The sequence below is a fragment of the Microtus ochrogaster genome, chromosome 7 (assembly GCF_000317375.1).
Source record: "Microtus ochrogaster isolate Prairie Vole_2 chromosome 7, MicOch1.0, whole genome shotgun sequence".
Classification (NCBI taxonomy): domain Eukaryota; kingdom Metazoa; phylum Chordata; class Mammalia; order Rodentia; family Cricetidae; genus Microtus; species Microtus ochrogaster.
In genome coordinates, this window is record NC_022014.1 from 31,190,179 (window position 1) to 31,216,309 (window position 26,131).

General features: G+C 47.5%; 1 protein-coding gene across 5 annotated transcripts in view; it reads right to left on the reverse strand.

Moving 5' to 3' along the window:
* Gas7 (growth arrest specific 7) overlaps positions 1 to 26,131 on the reverse strand; it is a 233,929-nt gene that overhangs the window by 85,818 nt on the left and 121,980 nt on the right. The window contains exon 1 of one of the 5 annotated variants that reach the window (XM_005349839.2): positions 5,788 to 5,959. The exons of 3 other annotated variants lie outside the window; for them this stretch is intronic. The gene's annotated coding sequence lies outside the window, so the exon portion shown is untranslated. Of the gene's footprint in view, positions 1 to 3,639; positions 3,651 to 5,787; positions 5,960 to 26,131 lie in introns of those variants that run through there. One more of the 5 variants, XM_026780032.1, reaches the window with a different exon arrangement.

The following is a 26,131-nucleotide window of genomic DNA, read 5'->3' on the forward strand; positions in this document are numbered from 1 at the left end:
TTATCCTTTATTCTCTTACTTATCTTTTCCATGTAAATCTCCAATAAACACAGAAATAAAGATTCTCGGCTAAAGAACATTTAAAACTAAAAACAGAGGATCCAAATTAGCCCACACACTTGCTGTGCCTTTTGGAGAAGGTAAATTGACAAAAATCAGAATTGCAACTACGGAAGGCCGAAAAATTCTCAGCCAAACCTGTTTACAAATACAAAAGGCCACCAGCTCCTTGGTGCCCTCGGTGTCCCCTGCCATGCCCCACAGGAGTGGCTCCTCTGGCCACCAATGGCCAATATTTAGGAAAACAGGGTAATGATTGAAAGCAGAGCAATGAAGGATGTGCTCTTGATGCCCCTCTCCAGACAGCCCCAAGGGGGCTTTGTCTCAGTTTCCTGTGGAGGCCTTTGTACTATAAAAGGAAGAAGCAAATCCCAGGTGCTGCTGGGAGTAAACATGGCCTCCTTCAGCCCTCTATGGAGACCTGGTGTATGCCATGAATTCCCACAACTGTGCTGCCATGTTTGTGCCTCTTTGATTTTGCATGAAAGATTTTGTCTGCACTCTAGACAGGTGATGGCAGATACACAGCAGCCAGGCTGACTGTAGTGGAGTATCTACCTCCTGGGAGCACAAATCTACACCAAACACAAATGAACCCGGGAGCAGGAGAGACTGGCCCCGAACACCAATCACTCTAATGTCTTCTGGCCTGGAAGATCACCAGAATACAGGCAATACAAATAGGATAATGAAGGAGAAAGCATGAGAAAGAAGCAGACATGATGGTGTTCGTCCATGATTCCAGCGCTCAGGAGAATAAGGTGGGAGAATCATGAATCTGATGCCAGTCTAGGCCCTAGCAAAGCCCTGTCTTAACACCAAGGGTTAACGAATGAGAAGAGGGAGAAAAGAAGGAAGCAAGGGAGGCGTGGAGGAGGGCAGAGGCGAGAGACAGAATCCTGTATACACAGGGTCTTGGGAATAAAGTGGTAATTGGGGTTGGGAGTGGGTGGGAGGGCAGGGGGGATGGTGCTGAAGAGGGCTGCTTTGCTGGAGAATCTTCTAGAACCAGAGGATGAGATGGCTGGTCCCTCATCTTTCCTTGAGCCTAACTAACATCAGGAGTACCAGGAAGGGGTCCATGGGAAGCTGTTGATGCAGGTTAAGCAAGCTTCTGAAGCTCACAGGAAGGCCCTGCACAAAGAGGATCCAAGGCCGCAGTGTAAACAGCCTCCGGCTCCAAGCACTCTGGGTGCCAGTCCTACCTCAGTCATCACTGGACCTCAGGCAAGTGACTCAGCCAGGCTATTTCCACATCAATGAAACAAAAGATGCTAACGTTGGCCCAGGTGTGGAACATGCTGTGGAGAGCCAGAGTAACATACCCAGAACACCAAAGAGGAACCACGACCATGGTTGCTTCAAGAGATGGGGGAATATCACCCTAAGGGGGGAAAGCTCTCCCAGGCTCTGCTCCCTGAGAGAAAAAGTCCAGGCAGACACCAGACCTCCCGTCCACCACATCTGGAATGTCACCCTCAATGGTTGTTTTGAAGTTTCTGTTGCCAAGAAAGGGAGGTCAATGTCCCCTGGAGTTGATGATTGATGTTGGAAAGCTGATCGAGGAGGACTTCTGTGGGCCACAAAGTGAATGAATTGAGTCACTTGATGCCCCAGGGCCTCAGCTTTGAAGCAACTGCAGGAAGCAGTTTCCTAGTACCTTTCTCTTCAGAATGATTCTGGTTTATCTACCTGTGAAACCCAGCGAGCTAACAGGAAACCTCGGTTTACACACGAGGATATGGTTGACCATGAAGGCAGAGTGTCCTGAGGCTCTCCTATCTAGGGAGTGCAGGGACCTAAGGAGAGACACCATAATTCTGAGCCAGGGAGGGCAGAGAAGGGGTGGGAGAGCATCCACTGGGGGGAGGGGGCTAATTCTTAATTTGGCCAATGTGCTATGCTGAGGGTGGTTTTCACACCCGTGGAACACAGCCACCACCCACCCTCACTGCTGGCCATCTGACTGCCTTGCCTTTATCTCCGGAGCCAGCTGCAACTCTCTTGTCTTTTTCTTTCCTAGGAAGAAGCCCTTGCTAGCTCACCACCCACAAGTCAGGAGATGCTGGAGACAGGTGGGGATACGGTTCTCCGCAAGACTGAAAACAAACATCCCAGCAAGCTGGATGTGAGCATTCAGGGCAGAAGTATTCACAAGGGCCAAACATGTAGATAACACAAAGGATCATCTGTGAGGATATGGATAAAACACGGAATAGCCACATGATGGAATATTACTCAGAAATGAAAAGGAACAAGGTCCCGGTTCTCATTATATCATGGCTGGGCCTTAAAGACATCACGAAAGAAGTCAGGTCATAAAGGTCACACGTGGTCTCATTCTATTATGGGACAAGTCCAGAGCAGGAAATGCCACAGGTTACACTAGTGGCTATGGAGGGCTGTGGGCAGGAAGATAAGATGGATACAGGGTTTCTGTGTGTGTGTGTGTGTGTGCGCACACGCATGTGTGAAAATGGTCTAAACTAGGAAGATGTCACGGTTACACAATATACAGGGAGTGCATAAGTGCTATGCATGGTCGATTTCAAATATATATATATATATATATATATATATATATATATATATATAATCACAACAAAATTTGTCTTTGAAGAACATACAGCAAGGCTGGAAAGATAGCTCAGAAGTTAACAAGCACTTTGCTGCTCTTGCAGAGGACCCAGGTTTGGTTCCCAGAACGCACAAGATGCTTACAAAACAAAAAAACACCTATAACTTCAGTTTCAGGGGATCTGACGTCCTCTTCTGGACCCCATAGGTATCGCATACGTGTGGTGCACAGAAATACATTCAGGCAAACACTCATTTGCAAAAAATAAAAATAAAACTTTAAGAAAATATGCAAAGGCAAAACTTTAACCCATTGCCTGCCAGTCCTCATATAAGAGTCCCAAAGCATCCAGTGCTCCTCGCTCTTATGACCTCAACGGGGCAGGAACAGGCGGCCTTCTGGGAGAGCTGCCCACAGCCACCAACAGGGTAGGTGTGGATGCCTACTTAGTAATTAAGGACTCCCTTGAATTTCTTGTCTATTTAGTTATCTCCCTAGCTAAATCCTCCCATCTGCACTGGCTAGTTTTATGTCACCTGATATAAGTTAGGGCTATTTGGAAAAGGGGCCCTCAATTGAGAAAATGTCCCCATTAGATTGGCCTGTGGGAAAACCTGTGGTGCATTTTTTTGATTTATGATTGACGTGGGAGGACCCAGCTCCCTGTGGCTTGTACCATCCCTGGGCTGGTTATCCTGGTTTCTATAAACAAGCAGGCTGAGCATGCCACGAGAAGCAAGCCAGTAAGTAGCACTCCTCCATGGTCTCTGCTTCAATACCTGCTTCCAGGCTCCTGTCCTGACTTCCCTTCATGATGGAGTCTGACCTGAGAGTTGTACACTGAAATCAACCCTTTGCCCCCAAGTTAATTCTGGTCTTGATGCTTCATCATAGCAATAGAAACCTAACTAAGACCCCTTCCTTCCCTGGTCCTTGCGGCTCCTCTGCTCAGCTCTCTTGGCTCTTTCCAATGGGAAGAGGAAGGAAGAGCGGAGACGCACCTCAGTAGGGCAACAGCACCTAGAACAGACAAGATCGGAGTGAGCAGAGCGGGCTGGTGGTTCCTGCAAGTGAGGCAGCACAGAATGTCTCTGGTGGACTCAATAATCCTGTCGCTGCCTCTGAAAGGAGCCATCCCTGGGCAGAGTGGAGAGCTCTTTCTGCTCTTCCCTCGTTTGTTTAAGAAAAAACATGCTTAACTCTACACAAAAGTTCATCCTCTGAGTGTGTGAGAGAAGGTATCAGCCTTTTGTCCCTCCTCCAAATAGGTGTAAAGATCTGCGGTGTCACTCCAGGAGGCACATTGTTTTTCTTTGAATTCTTCTGTGCAATATCACACTGTCTGATTATACATAGCACGTTTGCTTACACATGGGTTCTCTGATGGACACTTGCATGATTTCACTTCAGAGCCATTGCAAACAATAGTGCTAGAAACACTCGTCCCCTACCCTTTTCATCGGTAACATCAAGGAGTTTGTAGACCGCTTCAAAATCTTTGTCAGATGCCCACACATCTGTCATCCTGGCACTCAGGACTCTGAGGCAGGAGGATCACCTGTGCAAGGCCAGTTTGAGATACACAGTGAGACTCTGCCTTCAAACACCAAAGGGTGGGAATGTAACTCAGTGATAGGGCACTTGCTTAGTGTGTGCAATAACCTGGGTCTGATCCCTACCATAGCAACAAAACAAATAGAAAAAAAAGTAAACCCTAATGAGCCTTAGTCTAGTAGGGTTCCCCAGAAAGATCTGAGTGCAGGCCTGATTTCTATGTACCTATAAGGACTCCTATCCCTAAATGTCTTTAGTATATAAGGCCCTGAGCTTTAAACATCTTTACAAGATGTCTGTATTAAGGATGCTTTCATTCCTATTTTATAAGTAAGAACAATCACTTAATATTGTACAGATAAGTGAATGTTAAACCAAACTACTTTAAGCGACTGCTTTTGGGCTGAGAGTATAGCTCACGGGCAGAGCACAGCCTTAGTGTCCTGGGTTCAGTCCAAGCACACACAAAAACCTCACTCACTCCATCAGTCAATCAAACCAACCAACTAAAATTAGTTTGCTTCTAGAAAATTCTGTCCGGTTACCCAGTGCCAAGTTACCTTCAACCCATCTCCTGCCAGCAACCCACACTAAGCTTCATGTCAGCACTTGTCCATGAGATATGACTCCCACAAGGGGAAAGACAGCTCAGGCCCCAAACTCTTATTGTCTCACAGTCTCCAAGGAGCATATGCCTTCTTGGGAGATGAGCAAGAATATCAGCACGCTCACCCAGGCGTCACGTTCATTCCCTGGCTGTCGGCTGACTTCCCCATCTCTTTATTTTAAACACAATCAAAAATAAAAATAAAAACAAAAACCATTCCTTCTAATCAAGGTACTGACTCCCTTTGGAAAGCTAAGTAATCAGATAAAAGGCCATCACCCAAAACTTGAGAAGAAATGCCCCATTCAGATGGAGTGGTACAAACCTGTAACTCCAGCATTCAGGAGGCTGAAACAGGGGAATGGATGGTCAGCTCAGTGTCAGCCTGGGCTACCTCGTGAGTCTGAGTCCAGGCTAGGCTACAGAGTGAGACACTGTCTCAAGTAAACAAAAACCCAATTGAAACATCTAAAAATCAGTCATCAAACAAACAAACAAAATAAAACCAAGCAAAACACACAATACCAAAACCAAAACACAAGTGTCATCAGCTCAGCACATGTTAAACGGTCTGGGGTGTGTGGCCTCTCCTGGGCCAGGTTTTCACCACCAGATCAAGACAGTTTGCACCCTGAGTCCTCTGCCCACTACACTCCAGAGCTACTCCGACACAGCCATCAGTGGGAGCAACTGAGAGGAACCATTGCCTCTGGAAGAGAAACCAAGATGAACCCTGAAATTTCAGTAAATACGATTTGTAAGAAAGCAGTACTAAGCTGTACTAAGCGGTGCAGCGACTTATGAAAGGGAAGGCTCCTATCACCTAACCCGAAACCCTTTCCACAGACTATTTTAAGAACGACTGCAGCCTCCCGTAAGTTCCGACCCCTCTCCTAAGCTCCCCAGAGCCTCCTCCACTCTTCCCATTAAAGTTCATCCCGGGACAACATCCACCTGAGGGATGCTCCTAGGAGCACCTCCCTCTTACCTTCTGAAGCAGAGAGCAAACGCTACCTGCAGGTGTTCACAGGTGGCCGCCAGACACTTGATTTAGCAGCCGATCAGAGAGTTTTAAGGTCCCCCTGTTCCTCGTCCTCTCACACCCCAAACCCAGCAGCAATGGGAGCTCTAAAGAAAGGCATATCCACAGGGCTCTGCACCCCCTCTTCCCCCCCACACCCAGATCTATATATAACACCTCCGAAGTTGTCAGCCTAACGAGCCACTTTCTGGCAGACCCGTTGCCATGACAATGACTGCTAATGAGCCCAGTGCTGTGATTGGCACGGCTTGAAGGCTCCTCCACAAAGGACTTGCCAGCACATTCCTCCTTCCCCAACCACGTAGCCAGCTGGACATCCAGAAGTAGTCAGGACATGGCTGGGAGCAGCTTCAAGGATTCAGGCCCTAGCAATTAGTTTATTGCCAGCACACTCTGAGCAAACCTAGACACAATGTCAGGCGTGGCCTCGACTGCTATTTCTGTACTCAGCAGGGGTCATGATGGCAAAGGAACATTAGGAAGATCAAGCCCCAACTTGGCCAGGGGTGATGTTTACACTTGAATGTAATCTCTGTATCCCGAAAGCCGGAGGCAGGCAGACTTCCATGAGTTCAAGACCAGCCTGGGCTACATACTGAGACCCTTTCTCACACAAAATTAGACTAACTGGGCTATTCTTTCTGCTGGACACCTGTTCATGGTAGGAAGGCTCCCACACAGAACTAGCTACCCATGGTGGCCCCACCTCCCTCACCGATGTCACCAGCTTCACGTTTTGGTCTACAGGAAAGCTGAGCACCCTCTCTTTGTCTGGCTGGTGAAGCTACTGTTCCTCCAGCCCTATCTATTCAGAAATTGCAGATCACAGGAGAGGGCTGTGGAGGTAGCAGGGTACATCTGACAGTAGCACAGTGTGTTCTGAGAGGGTCATTTTCATAGGCACAGGCTGGACTAGACGGGGGCCGGAGAGCAAACAGCCCCTACAATCAGAAAAACAAACTAGAGATGAGATCCAGGAAGGCAGTGACACGCTCCCCTTGTTCTCAGTTTAGTCTCACTCAGTACAGGGCCCGGAACATTGAACGATGAATGAATGAATGAATGTTGGGAACTGAATTTCAGACAGATGTGAGGCAGTCATTTCATCAAGGCTGAGGCAGAAGAATTGCACATTCAGGACTGCCCTCAGCTGCATAGCAAGACCCTGTCTCAAACAAACAAAACAGCAGCTACAAAACACGATGAATGAATGAATGAATGAATGAATGAATGAATGAATGTTGGGAACTGAGTTTCAGACAGATGTGGATTTTAGTGGGCGATTGTGGTACAAACCTGTTAATCCCAGTACTCTGGGACGGGTAGGCAGGAAGGTGCCTGAGTTCAAGGCCAGCCTGGGCTATACATGGGACCTCTTTGTCAAAGAAAAACAAAAGAGCCTTCTAGCATATTATGGGCTAGAGTTTACATGCAGCCAAGCTTTCTTTTTTTGAGGAAAAGTGACAGAAATACAGTCTTCAACGGACAAGAACTCGCAGAACATCACTCCCGTTTCCTCTATAGCAAAGGGGAAATTGTCCTTCACTGATTCCAGAACCCCCACAGATACCCAAAGCCCCGGATGCCTGATGTTCATGTCTAGCTTTATATAGCAGTCACACCATAACCTACACGTATACCCTGACACTACAAACCACTACACCAGGCACGGTGGTTCCTGCCTGTAATCCTAGCACTTGGGAGGCAGAAGCAGGAGTAGCAGCGTGAATCGGAGGCCTGAACTACTAAAGAGGTTCCAGGACATCCAGAAGTGCGGAGGCTCAAGCAGAAACATCAGCAAAGTTGCCGTAAGTATTAACTGAGAACGCGCCACTGGAAACGATGTAAATGTGGTATCTTCACACACACTGCTTATGGAATAATGGCGATAAACTCTGCACAGGTCCAGGAGAAGCACAGTTTCCCAAATATTCCCAATGGCCAGGAGTTGGGATCTGTGATGTGGGCTCACAGTGCTTAGAAGATGTTCTCCAATGTTGAAAGTTTAAGTGAAGTTACTGGGAAGAAAGAGGAACTCACAGGTAAAGGGACCTAGGTCAAACACTGAAAGCAAATGATGAAACAATGTATTAACAGGGCTGGGGAGCTGGCTCAGGGCTGAAGCGCTTGCTGTGAAGACATGACGATCTGAGTTCAGATCCCTAGGACTCGCTAAATGTCAAGCACAGCTGCTGCAGATCTGCAGCATTAGCACGTGGAAGAGACAGGCGGATCCAGGAAGCCAGCTAGCCGGCTAACCTGGCCAACCGGTGAGACCTAAAGACCTAAAGACAAAGGGGAGGAACAACAGTATAAGGACACAACCGGGGTGGCTATCAGCCTCTGGCCTTCACAGGTGTTTGCACAAGTAAGCACACCTGCACATGGCACACTGTTGAAAAGGCCCTGGGAGATGGCTCAATTGCTAAATGTGTTAGCCACACAAGTTCGACCACTCAAGTTCAATCCCAGGAGCCCACATAAAAAGTTGGATGTGGTGGCATGCATCTGTTGTCCCAGCATTTCTACAACAAGGTGGGAGGCAGAGACAAGAGAATGCCTGAAAGCTCATGGACCAGTGTGCTGGTTAGTTTTATCTCAACTTGACACAAGTTAGAGTAATCTGGGAAAGACTCTCAAAATGCCTCAGTGAAACTGGCCTATAGGCAAGCCTGTAGAGTATTTTCTTGATTAGTGATTGGTGTGGGTGGGCTCAGATCACTGGGGCTGGTGCCATCACTAGGCTCGTGGTCCTGGATTAGATAAGAAAGCAAGCCGAGCAAGTCATGGGGAGCAAGTCAGTAAGCAGCACCCCTCCACGGCCTCTGCATCAGCTCCTGCCTCCAGGTTCCTGCCTTGAGTTCTACCCTGACTTCCTTTGATGATGGACCGTGCAGCACAAACATAACATGAAACAAACCCTTTCCTCTCCGAGCTGCTTTTGGTTATGGCATTTTTAACCACAGTAACAGAAGCTCTAACCTAGCAACAGTCAGCCTGGAGAATGCAGTTCTGTGGCCGAGACAAGAAAAACCCAGCCTCAACAAGGAGGAAGGCAAGAACTGACTCAGAAAATACACCCTCTGACCCCCCTACATACATCCATATATATATATATCACACGCGCACACATACATACACACAGACTAGCTAAATAATTAAATATATACATAATTATAAATTCTGTTACACAATTAAGTCTGCAAATTGTTGTTTATGTAGAGGGTGAAAAACGAGTGACAAACAGTCTAAGTAATACCACAAAATATCAAGAGGCAAGAGAAAACCAAAATGAGGATGACCCTGTAGGGACAGAAGTAGACTCTTTTTCTTCTCTCCCATCTGTTCTGGTTTGTCCCCTAAAGAGTCATTCTCTGGAAGCACAGCCCCTCCTCCAATCAGAAATGATATTGAAAGGTGGAGGGACCTTTAAGAGGTGGGGTGTAGCAAGAAATCATTATGTCTTTGGGGGAGGCACCATACCTGTCTCCTGGGACTGGATTTGGTACCTCAAGATTGGATTGGTTGCTATAAAGATTTCAGCTTTCTCAGCTAGCTCATCTTGTTTCTTTCATTGGGTGACAAGTCGCTCTGTGTCTTTGACTCTGTCTCTGTCTGTATGTCTGTCTGCCTCTCTATCTCTCACACACACTCATCTTCCACACGACATCCTTTGTATTATGATTTAGCATAAGGCCTTATCGGAAGCTAATGACAGCGCTGCACTTCCAGGCCTCCAAAACCGTGAGCTAGATAAACCCTGTCCTGTTTCCTTTATTCAGAAGCCAGTTACAGCAACATAAAATTAACTAAACAGGTTTCCAAAAAACAAAACAAAACAAAACTCCTTCTGAGACATAGTGAGTGGTACACACCTGTAATCCTAGCACTTGGATGTCTGAGGCAGGAGGATCACAAGTTCAAAGCTGGCCAAGCTAATGGCTAAGCTACACAGTGCACTCCTGCTTCCTCCTGCAAAGCCAGACAAGGCTCAGTTGGTTCCCTCTGTCATCCCTTGGCATTTATCCATCTGGATGTTTCTTCCTGAAGCCCGAAGTGTCCCAACTACAGGGTGGACAGGCAGTTTCTATAGGGGATTCCAAGTCCAGGAGTCCACTGAGGTTGGATAAGCTGGGCCTGAGGGAAAACCCAGCAGGAAGCCGGGGCTCTCAAAACACCTCATCTGCCACTCCTGTTTGCTTCCAGTTTTTACCACAGAGACCATCAGTCTTTAGGGTCATTGACCCAACAGATGTACTATGCAAGGGTCGATTAATATGGGTTCTGGGCTAATTAATAGGCAATGAAAGCCCTAAATGTCAGGCTACTCTTGTTAGTCCTTTCTGCTGCTGGTGCCTGCGCAGTGCCACCACACAGGGTAACAGCAGATGAAAGATACTTTTTCCATTAATCCTTCTTTTAGCAGAACCTCAGCAATGACCAACTACAACTCTGCCATGTAAGACTTGCTTCTGCCTCTTCTAGAGGCTGAGCACTACATGAAAGCACAGAATCTGCGAAGAGGAGGCAGCCAACAAGTATTTCTGAAAACAGAGAACGTTCCTTAGCAGTAGGATTGACTGTTTCCCCATCCTGAAGCCTTTGCTGCAGGGACCCAGAGGAAGCATGTCTGTGTGGTCCTACTGCTTATGTTTGTGTGGTCCTGAAGTTTTAGAACAATTTATATAAGCAAGGAAGTCTGCTCCTAACAGACTGGTCCAGTTTCTGCATTTCAGCGGAGGAAACCTGAATAATGCTGTGTACCATTTTGTATTGGCATAACAAAACACCTTGAGGAGAGGCATTTAAAGAAGAAAGGTTTATTTGGCCCCCAGTTTTGGAGGTCAGAGGACACAGCACTGAAGTCATAATACAGTGGAGAAACAGAAAAAGAAAGGGCAGTGTGCAGAAGGGACCAAACGTGGAGCATCTCAGCATCATAGCAATAGTATTTAGTGAGAACTAACTTGCGCAGTGAGTCAAGTGTGTCCCTGTGGTCTAACAATCTTCCGCCTCTCCAGGGTTCCTTCCTTCACCATGTCCATATGCACTATCAGACGAGCCTTTGTAGGTCCCACTCAAACCACATCTAAATCCCAGCAGTTAGCAGACTTCTAGATCCTAGCCTGTGCAGATGGGTGTGTTCTCTTCTGTAGTCAACAGCATCAAAAAGAAAAGGCTGGGTCATTCTCATTGTCCACCTCCAATTGCAGATGACCAAAGCATCAGCGGAAATCTCAGTGGTTCAGGTCTAAAGGGACAATGCTCCAAGATGAGTTCAATGTGAATGCTTTCAGTGCCTTTGGTTTCCTTGTCTATAAACTGAGATGGTCATAGCCCTTAAGATGAGGATTTTAGGATCCAGGAGAAAATCGTTTGCAATAGAGTCCAAAACAAACACCAGTGACTTCTAAAGGCATCTGAATGTTCAGCTCAGTTTGCAAAAGCAACGACCACATAAACAGAAGAAGCAACCGAGACCTCCGGCCCAGGAACATGGGTGTTCACAAAACATTATTTTTATTATCGTTACCTTCAAATTTGTTTAGTCTCTTGTGAGGAGAAAGTTTCAGATCTTTTCATATCTACATTTGACATCTGTCTGCTTCCTCAGCCAAATCTGTCTTGGAATTGCTGGGAGAAAGTTGCCACATGTGGGCTGAGAGAATGGCTTTGGGGCAGCACGTCTGCCCAGCACCTGGAAGGCCCTGGATTCAGTTCCCCTTGCTGCCCCAAACAAATCTAAAAACGCTCAACAAAACAGTACCGGAGTTGCCAATAAAGTGAAGTGACATCACAAATAACTATAAAAGAAGCACATGACCTGGGCACTAGACACAGGAGACTGAATTCACCACCCTGGGTCTGAGATCGCCTGGGGGTTGTCATCGACTGTCACTGTCAATGGCCAATCGGTGCTAAAGATGCCCTGGTTTGTTAAAATAAAGAATGGGGTTAGACTTTAACATTTCTCTTCTTGAAGGTCAATGCCCTTAAAGTGCATCCTAGATTTTCTGTCTCCAGCCCTACAGGGTGACTTTGGAGGACACTTTAGGAACTGCTTGCCTGGTAGGGAAAAAAAAAAATCCATTTTTGTGATTCCTAGTTAATTTTCCTTTGTAAAAGGGGGGAACAACCTGAGAGGAGCCAGGGAGCCTGGACAACACTTAGTGTTGGGGAGGAGTCGATGGGCATTACATAAGACTCACCCCGCCCTTGTCAGCCCTTTTTTATTACTAAAATTAAAATACTCTGAAATGCTTTTTGCTGCTGTTTCTGTACTTTTCTTGAGTAGTTATGCCACACACAAAAAAAGCCCACAATCAAATTTATTAAGCTCTCACCTTCATTTGAAAAGGCTGTAAGAAGGTCAGAATTATATAAAAAAGCTAAAAATTGATTTCAAAGTAGAAAAGGAGGTTCTAGAGCCTGGGAAGAGTGTAGGGAAGTGTGGGGGCATGGCAAGCAATGTCAAGAGGACTTGGGGGTGCAGCTGGATAGAAGGGGTGCCTTTTAATGGACCAAAGCACAGTAGAACAGCTATGGTCGACAGCAACTAATTGAATATCTCAAAACAGCTGACAGAGAGGCTTTTTAACATTGCCAACACAAAGAAATGATCTTCATCGGGGTTGATGGATAGGCCAATCACTCTGATATGATCGTTAACATTGTGCCCCATAAATATGGACAATTACGTGTCAATTATAGAGAGGGCTCAGCAGGCAGCGGAGGACACCAATCAAGTCAACTTGAGTTCCACCTCTGGGATTCTCACAGTGGAAAAAGCACGAGAGACTCTTACAAATTGTCTTCTGTCCTGCACGCATGACAACAGTACATGTGGGCGTGCACACATATACACGCCATCATGCACACACATAAAATAAATAAAATCTAATTTGTAAAATTTTAACATGTTAGATAGGAGGCTAGAGAGATGGCTCAGTGGTTAACAGCACATACTGCTTTTGCAGAGGCCCCAGATTCAGTTCCCAGAACTTACATGGGGCAGCTCACAATCACTTGCAACTCTAGCACGTGGGAACCCAGTATTCTCTTCTGGCCTTTGACGGCACTTTGCACTCATGTGTACATAACACCCTGTCCAATCCCCTGCACACACATCCACATAATAAAATAATAAGAATAATAATAACATCTTTTTAATGCATTAATAATAACCATAACCAAAGAAGTTGTGGAAAGTAAGGAAGACAGTTGGAAGTTGCTTTCTCCTTTGGTCACAGGCCCTGCTTCGTATGCTAATAGTTGCCCACTGGAAAGGAACTTCCAGGGCAAGGGGCTTCTCCAGTTCCTGCAGATGTTCTGGGGACAGAAGGAGGCCTCTTCAGGGAGCTGGTGCCATTTTAACGGCAGGCCAACTGTGCCTCATTAGGGAATAAAGGTGGGTGCCACTGCCTGCCAGCTGTGGCTGCCATCCAGCTGGCCTGACCTTGTGGTCACTTCTTGTGGGCAGCAGCAGCCCACAGGCAGCTAAAGAAAAACGGAAGTAGCCAGCCTCACCATGGAGACACGTTCTAGTTACTCTGCAGTGCCAACTGCTTGTGCTCATAGCCGTTCTGTTCAAAGAGGCCTGACTCCCCTAATTGGTTCAGAGACACTAGCTTGCAGGGAGATGAAAGCCAATGGGCAGTTTCCAGAGTCCGTTAGGGTGCGATCTTACCAACCCCACTGGCTGTGCTTTTAGATCCACTGCTAGAGATGTATAAAAAGCAGACAGGTGGTAACTGCCAAGACCTACCGTGGAGGTTCTGGCCACACCACCACACCACAGTAACACGTAAAGGGGCACACAGAATGCGATCTGGGTGTCCAGGAGCCATGTTTGAAGCTGTAGCAGCCTGGTTTTGAGAGCTGAAGCAACCCGCCTCATCTCTGCTGGGAGGCCTGGATTTCTTCATCTCTCAAATGTGGAAGTTGGACCAGATGGTCTGTGAGGGCTTATTTTGAGTAGACATCATCTAATGCTCAATGATTCTAAATGCTAGCATATCTGTTTTAAGGATGTGCCATTTGTGCAGAAGGGAAAAAAGTCACACTCATGTACAGACATGTGACTCAAAAGCACGGACCTCTTCTTAAAGGCCTCCTAGGATTGCATCTGTCACCACACTGAGTCCCCTGTGAAAGCCACACTCAGGGACCCAGCTCTGTCTGCTCTGCAGTCTTGTTTGTCCCCTGGTATCTTGGACTTCTGTCTTTGTATCCCCCATCAATGTGGCACCCAGAAGCCAGAGGTCATCAGCACACACACATCCTAGGTGGGCTCCAGTGCAACTAGCCTGGCCTGTCAGCTAAGAAATGGGCACATCCGGTCCATCACATGACACCCCAGACACATAGTCCATTTGTTGGGGTACACCCAACAATGGTTCTGTGCCTTACATGTCCCACACTGCCACAGGCTTGTCTTGAGCTCTTCCTAGCTCTCGGCATACACATGGGTGCCCATCTTCTCTGCTAACCCTCCCTCCTCCTCAGCCCTCAACCAGATCCAGTGGGATCTCCCTATCATCTCACAGTCTGATTCTGGGCATCCTTCACTTTGTTATAACATGATGGGCTAGTCTGTGGTCCTTCCAGCAGTAACTCTCTAAGGATGGCCCTCTGTACTGGCAGCACAAATATCCTTTGGGAGGTAGCTAGAAATCAGAGTACCAGTTTGCCTCAGCACTGGATCTGTGGGTCAAAGCCCGCTGGGCCACTCAGACACCAGCTTATTAGTACAAAGTCCCCTTATTCATAGTCTTAGGAGGTCAAGAGTCCCAGTTAGAGGACACCCTTGGATAGCAAATTTTATTGCCCTCTCCCAGAACCAGTTAAGGTTTCTGGGAAAGAACACTAAAATCAGGGGTGCTCAGTGGCCCAGTGAGGAAGTGGCTCAGGAAGATTCCATGCAGAGAATGCATAGGCTTGCCATACCAACTGGACCTCACAGCTGCAGAGAGCACAGCAATGGGGCTCACACAACATCTAGGCTAAGGGTTGGATCATAGGAAAGGTGACCTCTTAACATTCAGGTTCCAGGGCTTTCTATCCCTATATCTCCAAAAAGCTTCCATCAGCAGCTGAACTGGAATCCGAGTTAGGCATTGCTGGTGCCTAACCATCTGGGAAGCTGAGACACCCAAAGCCCTCCCCACCTTACCTTCCTGTAATGCAGAGATTTATAGTACTTCCCTAGATCTTGCACCTTAGAACTTTCCTGGTGAATCTGGGACATGGGGGGGGGGGATGCCAGATGGGCAGGAAGAAGACATGCTTTATATTTAGAAAAAGTTACAAGAGGAACGTTATCAAGAGGATAAATAAATCCACAAGGGCTCTCTTTATTACATGCTACCTGTCCCAGGTGAGCCTCCCCTCTACAAACACTCCTTCTTCCCATCCCTCCACACAACTCCCCACCCCCACCTCCACCCCAGCCACACCCCCAAACCTATCACTTACTTGGCCCATCGCTCCTCTCTCTGCTCCTGTCTGGGGCACAAAAACAATGCCTCCTGGCAGACATGCGGTTTACAGACACCCCAGACTCACCAGGCAGAACCCGCATCCCACAGGGGTTTCAGAACAACCTCTCGGCACTATTTAGGGCATTTCCACGATACACAGGAAGGGCAGGTCAAGCACACCTCTTGCAGAAGGGGTTCTTACCATTTGTGGGCAGCTGGTCCTTAAGGGCAGCCAATAAAGAAGACACCCAGGGGCTGCTCTAAGGTCCCAGGCTCAAGACCAGGCTCCGGGCAGCTGGCTCTGCATGGCACCCTCTGGGGAAAGTGAGGCTGAAGTAAGCAGCTGCCCCGGGGCCAGAGCTCTGAGCACCCTGGGGGATGTGTCTGTGGCTTTTCTCATCGCTGTCATCGCGGTTCTTTCACAAAGAACCCACTACATTGCACAGTTCCTCCCAAATCTGCTCCAGTGCCTGTTGGGAAATCAACAATTCACGCAGGCCTTTCCCGATACAGTTTCTAGAGGACTTCTTTTTTTTTCCCTTTCCCCTCCAGTCTCAGCTTTAAAAAATGGCTGAGGTCACAGCATACAATGGCCAAGCCTGTGTCACTGACCAGATGACTCCCACCCCCAGACCTGATAACAAGGGCACCTTTGTCTACTGAATTTTAGGCAGGACTCCCTGGGCCTGCCTTATCCCTGCCGAGAGAAGTTTCAGCCAACTTCTTCCCAAACCTAAGTCAGGGCTCTGGCCAGGGCCCTGGCTCCAGCTGTGTGAACCCAAGGCCTGATAAAAGCCAGCACAACAAGAACAGAGAATTTCTAGAAAGGACCATTGTGTGAAACCCTTCTCTGGTCTTGGCCTTCAACCGACACCACTGCTGAGGCTGAAGTGAAGACAGGGCTGGACCCAGGAACAATACTGTATCCGCCACCTAAATAGGTTAAGTAGGAACCTGAATCCCCAGTGAATCTGATGTTCCATTTGGAAGCTTTCTGGAAGCTGGGGAGTCAAGCTACATGGGGTGAAAGCTTATTGAGAACCCGATATTAGATCCCCAAAACTCAAGAAAGTCAGTTACACATGGTAGATGTGTTCATAACCACAGAAGTTGTAGGCAAGATACAAGACAGCAGAATCCCTGGGAGCTCCTGGGCCATGTAGCCTCAGGCATGGAATGACAAACAAGAGATACCATTTCATCAAGGGGAAAGGCTCATACTTGAGCTTGTCCTCTGACTTCTGCAGGCATGCCATGTCACACAGATGCCTGTGTTTACACATCTACACTGCACACACACACACACACACACACACATACACAAGTATGCACATGTGCACATATACAGAGAAAAACAAATAAATAAATAGAAGCCTTCTGGAACTGTTGAAGATTTAGTATTTAAATTATCCATTTCTGTATTCACTTTCTGTCACAAACTGTGGGACTTTAGCAACTGATTGTGTTTTCTGGGCTGGGGATCGATCAAATTCAGGGCCTTCTGCATGCTAGACAAGCATGTACCATGAAGCTGCATCTCCTGACTGGTTCTTTATATAGAACTAAACAAATCAGACCATCACCCAGGGATGGGGTTAGACTAGGGTCTCGCTGCTGTTATCCCACTTCGCTGAGATCTCTCAGGCAAGGCAGCTAAGTTTCATTTCTTTTTCAGATGCTAAGTAAAGACACTCTCATATCTTTCTAATGGTTGAGGGGATCGAAGGGGAAAATAAACCAAGCATGCAGGGTGGTGAGGATGCTGTTGTGATGTTACCATTACCAGTGGGTGACAGGGAGGGAGACACGCAGCTGTCCTGGGCACAAGAAAAAGTCTACATTTGACAATGAAAAGCAAATGAGCTGAGTGAAAAAATGCATGGGTCATTTTCCAAAGACATAAAAATGGGCAGTAAGGAGACAGAAAGATGCTTAACATCAGGGAATTATAAGGGAAATGCTCATCAAAACCACAGTGAATTATCGCCTGGCATCCCTTAGGACTGGTTACTTTTTTCTTTTTAAGAACAAGGGTTGACGAGGGTGTAAAAGAATTGAAAACCCTCGTGTGTATTTCGGATGAGAATATAAAGTAATAGCGTTCTTAGGGAAAACAGCATGGCTACTTCCTTAAAAAACTTAAACAGAATCATCCTAAGATCCAGTCACCCTATATGTGGCTATACACCCCAAAGAGCTGAAAGGAAGGTTTTAAAGAGATATTTACACATTCTTGTTCATGATAAAAAAAAAAGTCCAAGTGCCCATTGACGGATAAATGAGTAAACAAAAAGTTGTCTAGGGTCTGGGGAGATGGTTTATTTGGCAAATCACCAAGATGTGTGTAAGCACGAGGACCTGAGTTTGTATTCCCAGCACTGGTCACACATGTTGATAACCTTAACACTGGGGACAGGAAGGCATGAGGCAGAGGCAAGTGGATCCCTGAAGCCTTCTAGCTAGCTAGTCTAGCCAATTAGAGAGCTAAGGTAGGAAGATTGTTTCCAAGCCAGGCTGAGTTATCTAAAAAGCAACATCTCAACGACAACAATTAATAAAATGATAATAATAAGAATGATGCCAGCCTGAAGACCCGACTTTAGTCTCTGAGACACAATTATAAGCAGAAAGAACAGGCTCTGAAGGTTGTTTTTTGATTTCAAAACTGCATTTTTTTTTGGATGGATAACACCTTTTCTACTTCTTCAAGTTTCATGGAATCACATGGCCACGGAAGTTGCTGTAGCCAACGGCTTCTTGATCTTAGCAAAGAGAGTGGTTTTAAGGCTGATCAACTAATAGTTGTCATCAGTACCATCTTGGCCCCGTGTTACACAGAGAAGCAGATACATCCACAAGGAACAGTGTATCATTGACCACACAGAGTACTGACTGCCCTTGCCAATCCACCGTGGTCACCATCTCATAGCCAGATGTGCCATCATAAACCAGGAAACAGGCTAAACCTGGGCTAAGCAGAAGCTAGTCCTGAAAGACTTTCTTCTTTAGGATTTCCCTAAGCTAATCTCTCAGGATCTGAAAGACTCAGGGATAACCTGGTTATCCATAACTGCATAATAGATTCCGAGTTTCATTTGGGAAGTCACTTGAGTTTTGTTTTATTAATGGTCCTCCTTTCTTCAGGGTTGGCTCTGAGAAATAAACTAAGGAGCTCTCCATCTCTGTAAACAGGCCGATGTCTACATCCAGGGCCATAGGTACAAAGGAGAGGAGCTCACGATTGAAGGGCAAGAGACTGATATTCATTTTCATAGATCCAGACACGACTGACCCACAGGCATTATTCTTTGTTTCAGCTGGGTTGAAAACTATCAACCCAAGCAGGCCGCTTTGCTGCAGGCCCTGGTCCTCTGCAGGATGAATCGGGTTATGTTATAATCATAATTAATAAGAAGGAACATCTGGTTATGCTGATGACTCACTTTTCCTAAATGCTTCATAGTTATGAAGGGAGAAGTTATTCACCCCCGCGCAGTCTCCAGGGGATAGGGTCTCAGGCGTCCCCTCCCTCACGTGTGGTCCCTGGGTTTCGTGATCAATTAACCAGCTAATCGTTACTAATCATCTTTTCCTGTTGCTATGGAGGACGCGAGCACTATTACAGTAATGTCCAGCTCTTAAAATTTGGAAGCTAGAGATAAGTCACAAACGGGGGTGGAGGTGGGGGAGGGGAGAAACAGCTTTCAAGACATACTGTAGCCATGCCAAAAGGCTAAGTCTGGAGACAATAAGTGCTTTCAGAATCCAGGGAGGGCGGGATCCCTGTGGGCTGGGAGGATGAAGGGAGGCTTCTGAGAAGATAAAGAATTTGCCCCACAGTGGGGATAAAGAGAAAGGGCTTAACCCAAGTGCCAGGGACATGATGCAAGAAGCACAAAGCAGCTGGGTATCCAATGGGACAAGGGCAGTGGGAGAAAGTGAAGCTGGTTCCAAAGAGAACGGGAAAAGCCAGAACCAGATCCTGGCATCCAAGCTGGGATGGGAACCAGTTTAGGGGTGAGGCACTGAGTTTATTGGCTCTAGATCCAAGTTCAACCCAAGTGTGTTACCAAGACTTGAGGGCTGTGTCCGTGTTTCACGTGGGCCGTGGAGGTCAGTATGGCCCTGGATATGTGGAGCTGGTGGCCAAATCCTGTAGGTGAATTCAGGGTTCATAAGGAAAGATGGGGGGAGCTGAACTCGAGACCCAGGAGAACAAATCCTCTCCTGACCCATGCTCTCTGAACTCAAATTCTTCTCCCCCATCCCCTTTATTGGCATACACTGTCCCCCAAGGCCTTCTCCAAGCCTCTTTGAGGAAAGAATCAGGTCCTTATCCCATCTTCCTTTGTCCTCACCCAGGACCCAGTGTTCAGGGCTCCACAGGGGACTTAATACAATGTCTCACACATCAAACCAGGAAGGGATTCCAGCATGCCATAATTTATCCTGCTTGTCTAAGAAAACACTCCTCGATACCTAGAGGGCCTGACCCCTGCTTATCTTGGGAAGGGGAGGATGGATTAGGAGCTGATCCGAGGCCCAGGAGGAGCTGGTAGGTCCTGAGCTTGAAGAGAAGATGCTAATATGAGCTGCTATTGGACAAAGAAAAAACACAGCCCTAAGGAGTGGCAGCTCCAGCCAGGTCTGAGGGTGTGCAGGGCAGAGGTTGAGGGACAGGCAGCCAAGCTCCAGTATGCAGTATGTAGAAGGTTCTATATGTCCACACCACAGAAAGATCCTCAAGACTGACTGAACAAATCAGAAATGGTGTTCAGTTTTGAAAACCCTCTGAGAGCTGGAGAGATGACTCAGTGGGTAAAGGAGACAGCTACGAAGCCTGACTAATGCCTGAGCTAGGTCCCCACAATTCTAAGGGGTTCCCCAGCTCAGTGTCTCCCAGGTTCAGTCATTCTTAGTCTGCTGCTACAAATGATCACACCCCTGTGCCTTAGAACCACTGTTATTTTTAATTTTTTAAAGCAGTGCTGGGCATGGAATATGGGGCCACATACAGGTTACTGAGCCATAACCCTGGCCTACTCAAAAGTTTTGAACTAAGAGCCAACTTAAATTAAGCCTAGGTCTAAGTAATAACATCTAAGAAATCACAGGTATGATTTGGTGGTTTTATTTTTATTTTTCTGTCATCTACAAAAGTACACTTACTTAAAAGCTGTCATCTCCACATGATCTAAAATTACCTGGTGGATCTTTCATTATAAACTCAGTGCCCGTTAGCAAACATTCAGGTTGCGTAGAAAAGCAGCCTGGCACATCTAGAAAATGGTCTTGGGTTTGCTTTTGCAATCCTAGAAAACCAAACCTGAATTCCCTGAAGACACACAGCTCTGACTCACTATGGGGAAGAAAAGGGGCAGAGAAAGGAAACAGAAATGAGGCCCATGGTAGGGGTGCTGGAAGCTGCTCCAGGGATGCCGGTCAACTTGCCACTGACTCACTATTGAGTTAGCAAAAAGAAGAAAAGAAAGAAGGAAGCACTTACTCAATCTTGGGAGAGACAAAGACAACTGGAGAAACCACTCAGGAGCTACAAGGTCAGCAGAAGAGTGGAGAAAGATGTCTTCCAGAGCAAGGGTGGGCTGTGGGAGGGGAGAACCACATTTGTGCCTTCACCACCTGCCCCCTGAGTAGAGATGCATGCAAGCTATGCCTTCGCCAGTTCCTGTTTCTAACTGGAGGGACAGGATTGGCAGTGATCTCATGCCCCTTCTAGGCACTCATGTATCAAGGACCTACCCTTCCCTCTACACCTGCCATTGAAGCCTAGAAGTTGCCAGCAAACCGGGCAGCAGGGAGCGCAGGGTGATGCGAGGGGCTTGGCAAGTTGCCCACCTGCTCTGAAAGCCACTGTGAAACCGAAACGGGGAACTGGACAGAAGCATGTGCACGTGTGTGCGTGTGTGTGTGCGTGTGTGCATGTGTGTGTGTTATGAAAACCACGGGATAGTCGCTAGAAAGGCAGACAACCTTCCTGCGAGCAAAAAAGGCACAGAGATCAAGAGGTGTCCACATGTTGCGTTTGGAGGTATATGCCACGTGCGTTCTGTGTGCTAGCACAGGACCCACGAGAATGAGAAGAAAGGAGGCTTGGATGCTAGGAGAGGTGACCCCAGATGAGGAAATGCCAAGCTGAAAGCTCAAAGGAAGAATGCATCTCAGGAAACAACTTAGAAGAAACTCGGGAAACTGTCAGAAGTCGTGACCTCGGAGAGAGGAAGAGAAAGTTGGAGTGGAAAAGCACAGCTGAGATCAAAGGGATGACCTAAGGATGGAAACGCGTGAGCGGGGGCTTACGACAGGAACCTGCTCACTCAGATCCCCAACAGGAGAGCGGTGGAGAAGCGCTGCTACCGAAATACGGAATTTGGAACTGAGCAGGGTGGCCCATGTCTGGGAGGACGCAGGAGGCAGCAGCCTGAGGACTAGATGCCAAGAGTCATCTTCAGCTACACTGTGAGTTCGGAAGCTCTGTTGTCTCAAAAACGATAAGGAACGAACAAAAGAAATGAATGGGAACGGGAGTGTGGCTCAACTGGTAGAACATCTGCCCAGCCAGCATGGACTGGACTCCGGCATCACTTAACCCTGCAACCCCAGCCAGCGCTCAGGAGGCAGAGGTGAAAGAACCGCGAATTCAAGGTCTTCCTTAAATACCTTAAAGTTATATTAGATTGCAATATAAATATATGTATGCTCTGTTACTGTTTAGCAAGCTGCAGATGGGACCCTCTTTCCCAAAACTTTGCAATCACAGGCATACCCAAGCATGCTGTGCTAACATCTCGTGTGTGACAGAAACAGGAAGGCTTGTCTTGGGCGTGCAACGGAAGACACCACCCACTTAGACTCTAGGCACTGAGAGTGAAATCCACCTCAGGGAGGTGGCAATGGGGACGTCTCCATTCAGGTGTGAGTCATTTCTTGCTCTGTGTAGACAGCGAGCTGTGCTGTGCGGCAGATTTTCCACATCAGGCATGAAGCCTGTCCTTTCGACTCTCCATCCCCTCTGAAGGGATCCATCTCGGATCCACTGTGCTAGTGGGAGGCAGTGCATTAATGTTCCCTTGATTCCATCTTGCCATTTTACAGATGGGGAAGTTGAGGGCCGGAGACTAGGAGTGAACACCAAGCCTCCCAGGTCTCAATACAGAGTGTCCTCTGGTTGCCCTGATCTTGATGTGAGCATTACAATATAACCACTGAGGCTACAGAATGATCTGTGGTCAGATGATACAGCAGCAGCCAAAGCCTGGCTTAGGACCTTAGCGCTCCTCGGGGAGAGGTGACACTGACAGCCACTTCCCATTTATTTGTGGCCAGTGAGCCCTGTGGAGGAAGAGGCCTGGGGAGGAAACATCTGTGAACATAGAGTGATGTCAGGAGCCCCTTGCTTTTCCCTTTGTCAAATCCTCTTTATCTATCTTCCCTACCCTACAATTCAGCACTCCAGCCAAACAGGAGGGCCTGGAAGATTCCATGGCTTCTGGAGAGAACATCCTACAGAGATTTCCAGCGTGAGATGTTTGTGACTGCCCAGGGCTGGGAGCGGGAGTATAAGCAAGCAGAAGCCCCACAAACCACTCACCCAGTGGCCTGCCCCAAACCTAAACCCAGCTTCTGGTCTTCAGATGATCCCAGAAAAAGCACACACTAGGTTCCAATCACATTCTGCTTGAATAAGCTTAGAAAACCACTTCCCTATGTGAAACTGGTCTTTTCTCCCCAACGCATACAAATGAAAATACAAGCCAGCATGATGGCACATGGTAGAACTTGCACTGAGTCTGGGGCCTAGCTTGGACTACACAGTCAATCTCTATCTAACAGAGGTTTGGTGACCATTCAGCCAGAGGATAGGGAAGCTGGTAGAAATGGGTTAGCTTTGCGAAGCTTTCCATCACCTGCTAAGTGTCTGTGTGACCTTTGTGAGCTGCCATCATCTGAGGGCATCAGGGCTCACTGGCTGATGCTGCCTGGGCCTTCCCAGCAGACTGTGCAGGATTCCCCAGAAGGATACTGTCTAACCTTCCTGACACTGACCAGGCTGACTGGGAACAACACTGTCTAACCTCCCTGACACTGACCAGGCTGACAGCAGGAGCAGGAGGAAGGACACGGAAATGACAAGAGAGGGATTCAGAGGACCACCACCTGCCGTTCTCATGGATGTAGGACTGACGTGGAGAACTGCTGGCTGAGCACACTTGAATTTCCCCTTTGTGAATCCTCACCTGACTATTTCTCCATCACCAAGACTCAAAGCTCTAGCCAGACAAGAGGGCCGGAAGACACAGAGATTTTCAGGGCAAGGTGTGTAGCGCCCACTTCCGGACCTCCAACAAGAGGTCCATCATGCAAAAGCCCTGCCACCCTTCCTGAGAGGAGCCACGCATGCCTTCGCTTTTTTCCTATAGGCCCTTACCTCAAAAGGAGACAGATTAAATAGGGGGACATGGGGACCTAAGTTTCCCCATTTCCCACCCATTGGAAAACTGCAGCCAGTTCCAGTGCCTGTGTTTTGTCATGAGATCCGATGTGTTTGCTGCCCTTAGGTGCTGCACAATATCTGTTGGGTGCCAGGAGGCCGATATGTATTAACTTATTTGAGTCTTGGGGGAATTCTTATTTTCACTTCGTAGTGTGGTTTGAAGCTGATGTTCTGTCTCTAAGCCTACTACCGATTCCTCTTCACCCCAGGCTGCCCCTGGTTCCCTGTACTGAACCTCTGCTGCCTCCCAAGGCAAAGACTCTAGTCTGCAGAGGAAGCCAGGCAGCCAGCCGCCTCATTATCCCTTTGACTCTGGGAAGGCAATGCTAGTAGGGAGGCTAGTTAACTGGAAAGAGAGGCAGCAGCAGGGGGAAGTGGACTATTAAGAAGGTAAGTAGCAAAATCACAGCACATGCATTCCTACAAGCGAGAGCTTTTACCAGCATCGCATGTGGTGAAACGTCTCCCGGGAGGTGGCCACCGAGTGCTGGGCAGCTGCGAGCAGTTTTGTGTGGACTCTGACAGAACTAGGAGCTCTCGCAGGGAGCTTCTACTCATCCACCAAAGCAAGAGGCAGAAGCAGCTAGAGACGAGGCCCCCACACTAACCCGCTAATCACACGAGCCTCCTCCCCGCTACACTGAATTCTGAAAACCTGGAAAGAAACCGTCTCCTGGGAGGTGTACCCCCACCCTGCTTAACTTCTCCACCCAGGGCTGCTCTGGTTGAAGTGGCCTGGGATGAGCACTCATCAGCTACTTACAAGCACAAAGAGAGTCTTTTATTCAAATCTGTCTCCAGACACAGATGTGCATAAGAGATGCATGAGATGGGGTTCAATTGACTGAATGCCTGCCAAGCATACATGAGTTCAATTCCCAGAAGTCATCAACTGGCCATGCTGACACACGCCTGTAGTCCCAGCACTCAGGAGGTAAAGGCAGAAGGACCAAGGAGTTCAAGTTGATCCTGGGTTATCATAATGAGTTTGAAGCCAGCCTGGACTGCATGGAACCCTGTGTGTATGTGTGGCGTCAGGGGTCGAGTTGGCTTCTTCCCAGACTCTGAGCTGTGCCTGTCAGCTTATCTGCATGTGGACATCTCTTTTTCTGCAATGACCTGTGCACCAAGAGCAAGAATAGAGCGAGGAAGAAAGACTGGAAGTCCAGTGGGCAGAGACAGCAGTGCCCATGTGCCAGTCTGCTCCGCCATGGGAGGGCTCTTATATTTAACCCCAACCCCAGTTCCCCAAAGCACATAGAAATGAAATGGGCCAGGGAGACAAAGTCATCCGTGGTTTGGCTGGAGCCTGTGAAACAAGGGCGCTGGGTCAACTCTCCAAGCAATCCACTTGGAAAGGGCTCACATAGACTGTCTCCTGCAGCAATCAAAGCCCTTAGCCCGAAAGGCAGCTGGAAGTGACCAAGTGATTGTGAAATGGCATGTGAGTTACCAGCAGGGGATTTGAAACCAGCTTGTGGTTGACCCTTGCCTAGATGCTATAAAGAACCTGAAGGTGGTGACACATGCCTTTAATCCCAGCACTTGGGAGGCAGAGGCAGGAGGACAGTTAGGGCTACACACAGAGAAACCCTGTCTCAAAAGTAAATAAATAAATAAATAAATAAATAAATAAATAAATAAATAAATAAATAAAAAGAATTGGTAGTGTATTTTCATCCAAAGACCTCCAGCACCTTCAATGCCTTTTTATCCTTGCTAAGTCTGAGCAGCCTACCTGGTCCCTTGGAATGAGACTCAATTTCCTGAATGTGGAGCTATGGCCATATACTTTCCCTAAAGGTCAGCTGAAGGTGCCAATCTCGTTTGTTTTTTAGGTTAGAATACAATCCTGAGTTCTCAGGATGGAGACTTAATATTCAATGCAACAATGTTAGGAGTTGGGCCCTTTAAGTGCTAATTAGGTCGGGAGGGCCCTGCCTTCATGGGTAGATTAGTGTTGCTATCTCTGGAGTGGCTTAGTCACTTTGAGGATGGGCTTGCCAACAAAACAAGTCTGGCCCCTTTCTGCATGTGACTCCCTTGGACTCTGTTGTCTTTCTGCCTTCCACTATGGGATGCCATCCCAAGAAGTCCCTCCATTAGATGTTGCCACCAGGGTTTCAGATTTCTCTAACTCTACAACTATGTATCAAGTAAATTTCTAGACTTTGTAACTTACTTAGTTGTCAGTATTAGGATGACACAAAACAGACTAAGACATCCATCAACATTATATCAACGAATCTACAGGCGGAAGAGTCAGTGGTCAACCAAAAGGGGACTCCGTGGCTAAGAG